The sequence below is a fragment of the Miscanthus floridulus genome, chromosome 9 (genome assembly GCF_019320115.1).
Source record: "Miscanthus floridulus cultivar M001 chromosome 9, ASM1932011v1, whole genome shotgun sequence".
Lineage (NCBI taxonomy): Eukaryota > Viridiplantae > Streptophyta > Magnoliopsida > Poales > Poaceae > Miscanthus > Miscanthus floridulus.
This window is the reverse complement of record NC_089588.1, coordinates 124,657,368-124,664,424: the sequence shown is the minus strand read 5'-3', so window position 1 is coordinate 124,664,424 and position 7,057 is coordinate 124,657,368. Positions and strand designations below refer to the sequence as shown.

Here is a 7,057-nt window from a genome sequence, read left to right as displayed (position 1 = left end):
ACGCCTAGCTAAATTAGCAACAACATTTGCAACTTGATTACAGTCTCTCTTTACTTGGGAAACCTTAAACTCTCATTCGAGACAAGGCAGACTTCTAATTTCCTTTATCACCGGGCCTTCTTCTGATCTGTCCAGCACATGGATACTTATCCTTGCTGCCACCCACTCTAGGATGACTTTTGAGAGTCCCAAATGGATTGGCCAATGCAGACCCTCAATGCACGCTAGAGCTTCTATACCCGGGGCGCTGCCGCAGTGTTCGAAGAAACGCCACGCTGTGAAGATCACTTTCCCATTGTTGTCTCTCGCCACGGCTGCCGCACCTGCCTCCCCGGATCCATCCATCCATCTGCTCTTATATTGGCCTTTTTTTATAGAAAAGGGATTTTTTATTCGGGTCTCTTATATCTAGGCTTTGCAACTGCAATCAGACTCCCCGCCTGATGGCTGATGCTGCATATTAGCGCACAACAAAGCCTTTATTGATGGCCAACAAGATGGAAAATTTATTGGCAGCTTGAAAGGTATGGATTCGTTCACGGTTTCGGCAGCCCAAAATGGAAGAAAGTACAAGATCTGTTATTGGGTTGGCCCAATAATATTAAGAATGTATGTTAATGCTTATGTAAGTATGTGACATAGCAATGGATATGAATGGATCTGAGAACAATCCACTGCATCGAAATAAATTCTATCCAGATGGCTCAAACCGTCATAACTGATATCATAAGGCTTCCCCCATCAATAAAAAAAAACCTGATATAGTAAGGCTGCATCGATCCTCATTCACCATGCTCACCAAAATTACTTTGGATAGAACCCTAAGTAGTTCTAGCAGAAAATAAAATAAAAATTGAGATGGGTAGTGTTAGTCTATAGGCCCACCATTTGGCCCAAGTTGTATCCTATTTCTATTTAGGCCGTTGGATATTAGATTAGGCCCAATACTGCTTGTGCTCCGCAGTTGCCTTTTTCTCTATTTCCTTCGTGTATGTAAACCCAAACTGTAAAAAATTTGATGCCTACTGCTCTCTCTATCTTAAAATACAAAGTATCTAAGTTTTCAAAATTTGTCTAGAATATAAGAGATTCGAGGTGAACCGTTCATTTTAGTTTTTAAAAAACTAATTCACATGTGTATGTACTGACTATTAGTTTTTAAAATACAGCCTGGTGCTGCTTTCCTCGAAGACCGGCTCCCACCACGCGGTCCAAGTCTCCACCAAACTCAAGTACTCTGCGAGTCTTGCGGGGTGTTTAGTTACCCCCAATTCCAAACTTTGGCACTATGCAAAAAAAAGATTCCCTATCACATCAAACTTGCGGTACATGCATGGAGTACTAAATGTTGACGAAATCAAAAACTAATTGCACAGTTTGGTTGTACTTTACGAGACGAACGTTTTGAGCCTAATTAGTCAACGATTGGACAATTATTACCTAATAAAAACAAAACGTTACAGTATGCTACAGTGGATCCGGAATTCAGTCGGCGCCAACTTTGCAAGGAACTAAACGTGGCCTTGTTCATAATGAGCGACAAGAGTCACCGATAAATAAGTACTCGGTAGATATGTACCTTAGTATATCATCAGCAGAGAGCCGTAGTGTGCTGTATATCGTCACTAGCTTGGTATCTTGTTATGTGTACGACAACGACAGCTGTATACGTGTGCTGGACAGGTTGTTGGGATACATAGGAAAACGCAGTAGATACACACATAGTGGATTGTTTTCGAGGATTATATTAGGTGCCTCGAGACACGCGAGAGTGGGGAGGATTAGGAAATTCGTATCATGCATGATGTGTTGGCTCCATGTCGTGACGTGCAATTTTGACAAAATTTATATTAAAAAATATTAATATTTATGATATATAATTAATATCATTGGATAGATATTTAAATCTAGTTTTTTAATAAATTTATTTAGAGATAGAAATGTTGCACGTATTTTCTATAAATCGAGTCAAAATTATCGACACGTAAATCGTGGCGACTAATATTTAGGGACGGAGGGAGTATATTCCTAGCGCAAGTCTTGTTGGTTCTGCTCGACAAGACAACCTCACCCTCATAATATACAGTACTACATCAACCGTGCACAGGAATCTAAACGGTACATCTTTAAGTATTTCTTTGTACTCTTTCTTAATTTTCTAATACAACTATATAACTAATGTCATGTTTAATTAGATTCTACGGTACTCATAAAGTTTAGCGGGCTACTTTAGACCATTTTAGCACACTTGTGTTGTCTAATAAATTAATAGTCTTTTTATAAAGTTTGCTCAACTTTACATAACACTTTAAACCACCTATGTGGAGTCTTATAAGAGCTAAAATTTAGTGACTAAACATTAGGTCATGGATCCCAACAGAGCATAGGTACTCTGAAATCTATACTAGGAGTACGTACTACACATCAAATACGGCTTTATATATGTGCTGGATAGATGCGATGCAGAGGAAAAGGCAGCGTGGGGTTCATGACAGGTGGGTAGGACATTTATTTTGCAGTATTATTAGGTGCCTCAAGAATTGGGAGGATCATGGATTCATGCACGTGTACATGAATATTCACCTGCGGGGTTGTGTGCCTATATCTCTACCACATATAATGCACCGATATAACTTTTCTTCAGCCACACCAAAAAATCTCCACCACAGTCATGAACTTTCCTAAGTGCACCTAGAAAAAAATACACCCAACAAAAGTTAACCTTTGAAACGAAAGGACCAAATTTAATCTGCTCACTCATTTCTCTCACTCACTCAAATTCAACGGACCAAGTTACCTCGCCACTCATCACTCATCCCTTCCCACGACTCCCAGCCCCAACGCCCACGCGGCGCAGCCAGGGTTCGAATCCTCTGTGGGTTGTCCTTTTTTCCCGAAAAATTGAACTCTTCATCTCTTCCCCGTCGTGCTGATGCCGATCCCTCTTCTCCCCATCATCCTCTTCTCTCTTCCAGATCGGTATCGCAACACCGCACGAGTGGTGGCCACCGGCTGTGCATGCTGGATCGCCGTCCAGAGGGGCTTGGAAGCCGCGTTTGGCCACGCCTGGCCCCAGCGAGGAGCCGGCGTGGGGCCAACCGCAGGGGCCGTCGGCCGCCAGACCGGGCTGTAGGGCCACGAGCGCGGGGCCGCCAGTCGCCAGCTGTCAGCGGCTCAGCTCTGCGGGCGAGATCCAGGCTCGCACGTTTCCTGCTGTTCGAGAAGGTGGACTATCACCGGTGGATAGTCGCCGCCGCCGCCTTCTTCTTTGTCGCCATCGTCTTCGTCGCGTTTCTCTCGCGCCGCGCGGGAGCAGGACCCGTGGGAGCAGAAGCCAAGTGTAATCCCCCACCATAGCATGCCGCCAGCAAGCCCGCGACCACGGCAAGGGCGCAGCCCATCTCCGCAACGTAGTTCCTCTCCCGGAAGCAGCACAAGGTCCTTCCTTTCTCCCTTCCCCCACTAAAATTCCTGGAAGCAGTGCAGGGACTGTTTGCTCATTTCTATCCATGCACGTGCTCATTCAGTTGAATCAGTTCTCAGGATGGGGGGCGAAATTCATTAGATCTGGGAGATAGTCAGTGTGTTTTGCATATTAAATCAGCTTGGGATCTTGCATACATTCTATTGACAGCTCTATGTTAGCAGTGGTTCTGACCCCAAGTAAAATGTCTGAATTTTTATCATACTTCTTGATACGTGTTTTTTTTACTCCACTGCAAATAAGAACCACAAACCAATGCAACTCTGAAATGTTAAATTTTGTCAAATTCAGTGATACTGGTCAGGGCCATTTACAATTGGTATGTATTTCTTCAATTCAGATTAACCTATTGTTTTATTTGGTTCATTAATATTCTTTCATATTTCATTCGAATTTTTTTGTCTCCATATCTCTAAATTATACTAGCTTGGGATTATTCTTCATGAGTTTGCACATGGTTTATTTTTGGAGGAAAAACTAGAATGCTTCAGGTCATGAAGTATGACACTGAAGTTGAGAGTTTATCAAAGCAAGGTCAAGGACCTGGAAAGGTATAAACTCTGGCATGCCCGTCCAGTATTTTTATTTTATTTTATTATTACCACTTTACCAGAGCTGAATAGTGTTATCCATTATTTGTAGCGACTTGCTTATGCTACTTTAACATGTAATTAAACTTCTTTATTTTCAGGTCCAGACCCGAACTAGGAAAATGAATTCTCAGGGTGCTAGAGCAATTGGCAGGGAAGTCCTTTTCCTTCTTTTTTGTATTCAGCTAGGAGTGGCACATAACAATGATCTGGTTTTGCAATGCTCTAGCCCTGGTAAGCTCTTTCCTTGTCTGAAGCCAAGGGGTGCTCACTGCTGCTTGTTACGGGAAATCGGGAACGACCTTGCTCATGGCCATAGGCATGGTATGCGGCTAGCTCATGAGACGGGAGGGATCACTGAATGGAAATTTCCTAAAAAAAAAGGAGTGCATGGGAACATTGCATTGAACTCTGCCAGAAAGCATGGATCACTGAATGAAATTTCCAGCTTTGCAGTCATCGTCCTGGAGATCTAAATCAAGAGGTTTCAGTTCAAGGTCATTGTGGCGACCAACAATGTGGTAAGCTACATAGAAACACTGCGATTAAAATTATATATTGCCTGTCAAAGTTCTAGGATATGCTGGCAATTTTTTAAAACTTTCATATCACACTGAGCCAGCAAAGAGCTTGCTGACCAACTTAAGAAAAAATTTTAGAAAGCACTAGAAGGACTACTCCATGATGGAAGGAAATCCCAATTAAAATGGTGTAATATGCTGGTTTAAACATCTGTAGTACCATTTCCAAGCAATAAATATCAATTGTGCTCTCTGGTTTATATATCAATTGACACGGACATATCATGATTTGCATTTTGACTTTTATTTACGTGAATGAATATGGAATTTGACGTTATTCTAATTATTGGATTATGTGTGGAGCTCTATAGTTTTTAATATGAAGACGGCTAACTAGAACTTTTTAACAGAAATGTTTTGCTCCAATTTTCTGGTAAACATCATAGCAACAGAGAAAGCTGAGTTCAGGACCTCAGCTCAGCCAAGTCCGTCGGCACCAGCATTGCATAAAGTGAACAGGTAAGTAGCTAATCGGCTAGCCTGTATCTTCTTTGTTTAGTTGCAGCAGATTGCGTTTTGTTTAGGCCAATCATCTTGGTTTTTTCAGCTAATCAGTTCAAATTTTTATGCAATACAAAAAATTGTATGAAACCTGAATGGTGCAGATGACAATTTTGATAGCTAAATAAATATTGAAACTAATCTTTACTTTGTGCTACACACATATCATTCAGTTTTTAATTGATTGGAATTTCTTCAGTTGATTTGTAGTGTGGCATTAGTTAATGGGACTGTACTGCTAGCATAGTTCTGTTCGGCTGAAGAGGGGATAGTAACTGTTCTTCCAAATCCAGTCAGTTTCACAAATCCTGAAATCCATAAAGAGGGTGCACGTACTGACTAATTTACAAAGGGGAATTTAAACATGCATGTCATTATTTTTTTTCCAAGTTTATGTTGCTCCATTGGCATATGGTTAGCCAGGATGAAAATATTAGTGTTGTGCTGTGTCCATTAATAAGCATGCTTATTGGAGTTTCTTTTTCTTAAAAGAATCGTATCCAGTGGCTGGCTGAAGTCTAATTCATGGGTGTTCTTGGATTCAGAAGCAGGCAACAGCACATGCTGTTGTTCTCTACAAGTACATGCCCAACAAAAGCTTGGATGACCCACCCGTTCTCCTAAAGCTCATCCTACCCTTTCTTGGAGATTGTGCCGTACAAGGTCTCGAATACCTCCACGAATGAGTCTCTACCAGTATAATGCACCGGTCGGAGATCCCTTTCTTGCTGCGTAAAGCTCCCATTCATTCATCATATGGAAATCCTGGATAAAAGTATTCGCTTGCTGCTAACCTACTCTTCTTTGATTGGTTGGTGACGGCGAAAATGCTGACCTCTTGCTGCATGAACTCAGATCAATGTGCTAGAATTAGATCAATGCATTCTAACTAGGATTCCTGTGGTCCTAATCAGTGGTGTTAGATAATTTGACTGTTGATTGCATACGAAGTTTTATCATAAAAAAGACTTGCAAGGTTTGTTAGGAGGGTGGGGGTTGGTATGCTTTTGTGAGATAGATGTCTTTGTCAAATAGGTGCGATTGTTTATTTGCATTAGAACGACAAAACCAGACTGTTTTAATTTGTTGAATGCAGGTGCTGAATGTAACTTTGAGGATGACTCTGTTACCTGTATTCCTGCAATGTCATGAATCATGATCCTAATGTCAGTAGAGTTTCCAAAGTAGACCATTTCAGATGACTTGGCTTTCTTTATTTATGAGCAGATTGTGCTTGATGCAGGTGGTCACTTTCTGAGGAAACTTTTGCTGGATGGCAGGAGATTCCCAAAAAATGCATCTCGATCTACAGCAGTTTCTTTAGGTATGAGTTCTCCCTCAAGTTGTGTTGCTTATAATTTGGCTTTCAAGTTCTCAAAAAGTGTGGTTTCTTGATTTCAGTTAATCTATGAAACCGAAGTCATAGGCTCGCAATTTTTGTCTGTGTAGGTTGTTTCTCACGGTGAACAAGTATTCCCCCGTGTGACGGAAAAAATGTGCGAGCAAGAGTTGGTTCACGACTGGAGATATAGCTGCCTTTGGGAGTGGGTGTGTGCACTACCACATCGAGCTTGTGCTGATGATGGTGATTTGAGTGTTCATTTGTCTAAGCTTCTAAGCTTGTCGTTCTTAATTCAACTTAATTCTATTTTCACCAATCTATAGTACTGATAGAGTATATAGCCATTGCAGGTCCAAAAGGTCGGTAGAATGTTTGTGATGTTTGGACATCACCTGAAGCAAGAAGACAACATTGGCAGATCGGTAGCGGTAGCTAGAATTGAGAATTTATGTTGTATAGATGGCTAAATGTTTCTGATGTATTTTTTTATTAAATTTAGCTGTATAATACACATTCTCTGAATGGCGTATTGGCGTATGTACCAGACAAATTTCTATAA

The 7,057-nt window shown here is 41.2% G+C and overlaps 2 long non-coding RNA genes across 2 annotated transcripts; both read left to right on the top strand.

Moving 5' to 3' along the window:
• Positions 1–3,743: 3,743 nt before the first annotated feature.
• LOC136482863 (uncharacterized) lies at positions 3,744–5,141 on the top strand. Its single transcript, XR_010765222.1, has 3 exons — positions 3,744–4,035; positions 4,176–4,595; positions 5,006–5,141. It is a non-coding gene; the product is annotated as an uncharacterized lncRNA (long non-coding RNA).
• Positions 5,142–5,712: 571 nt separating this feature from the next.
• Positions 5,713–6,745, top strand: LOC136482862 (uncharacterized). The gene is made up of 3 exons (XR_010765221.1): positions 5,713–5,819; positions 6,400–6,480; positions 6,606–6,745. It is a non-coding gene; the product is annotated as an uncharacterized lncRNA (long non-coding RNA).
• The last annotated feature ends 312 nt before the right edge of the window (positions 6,746–7,057 follow it).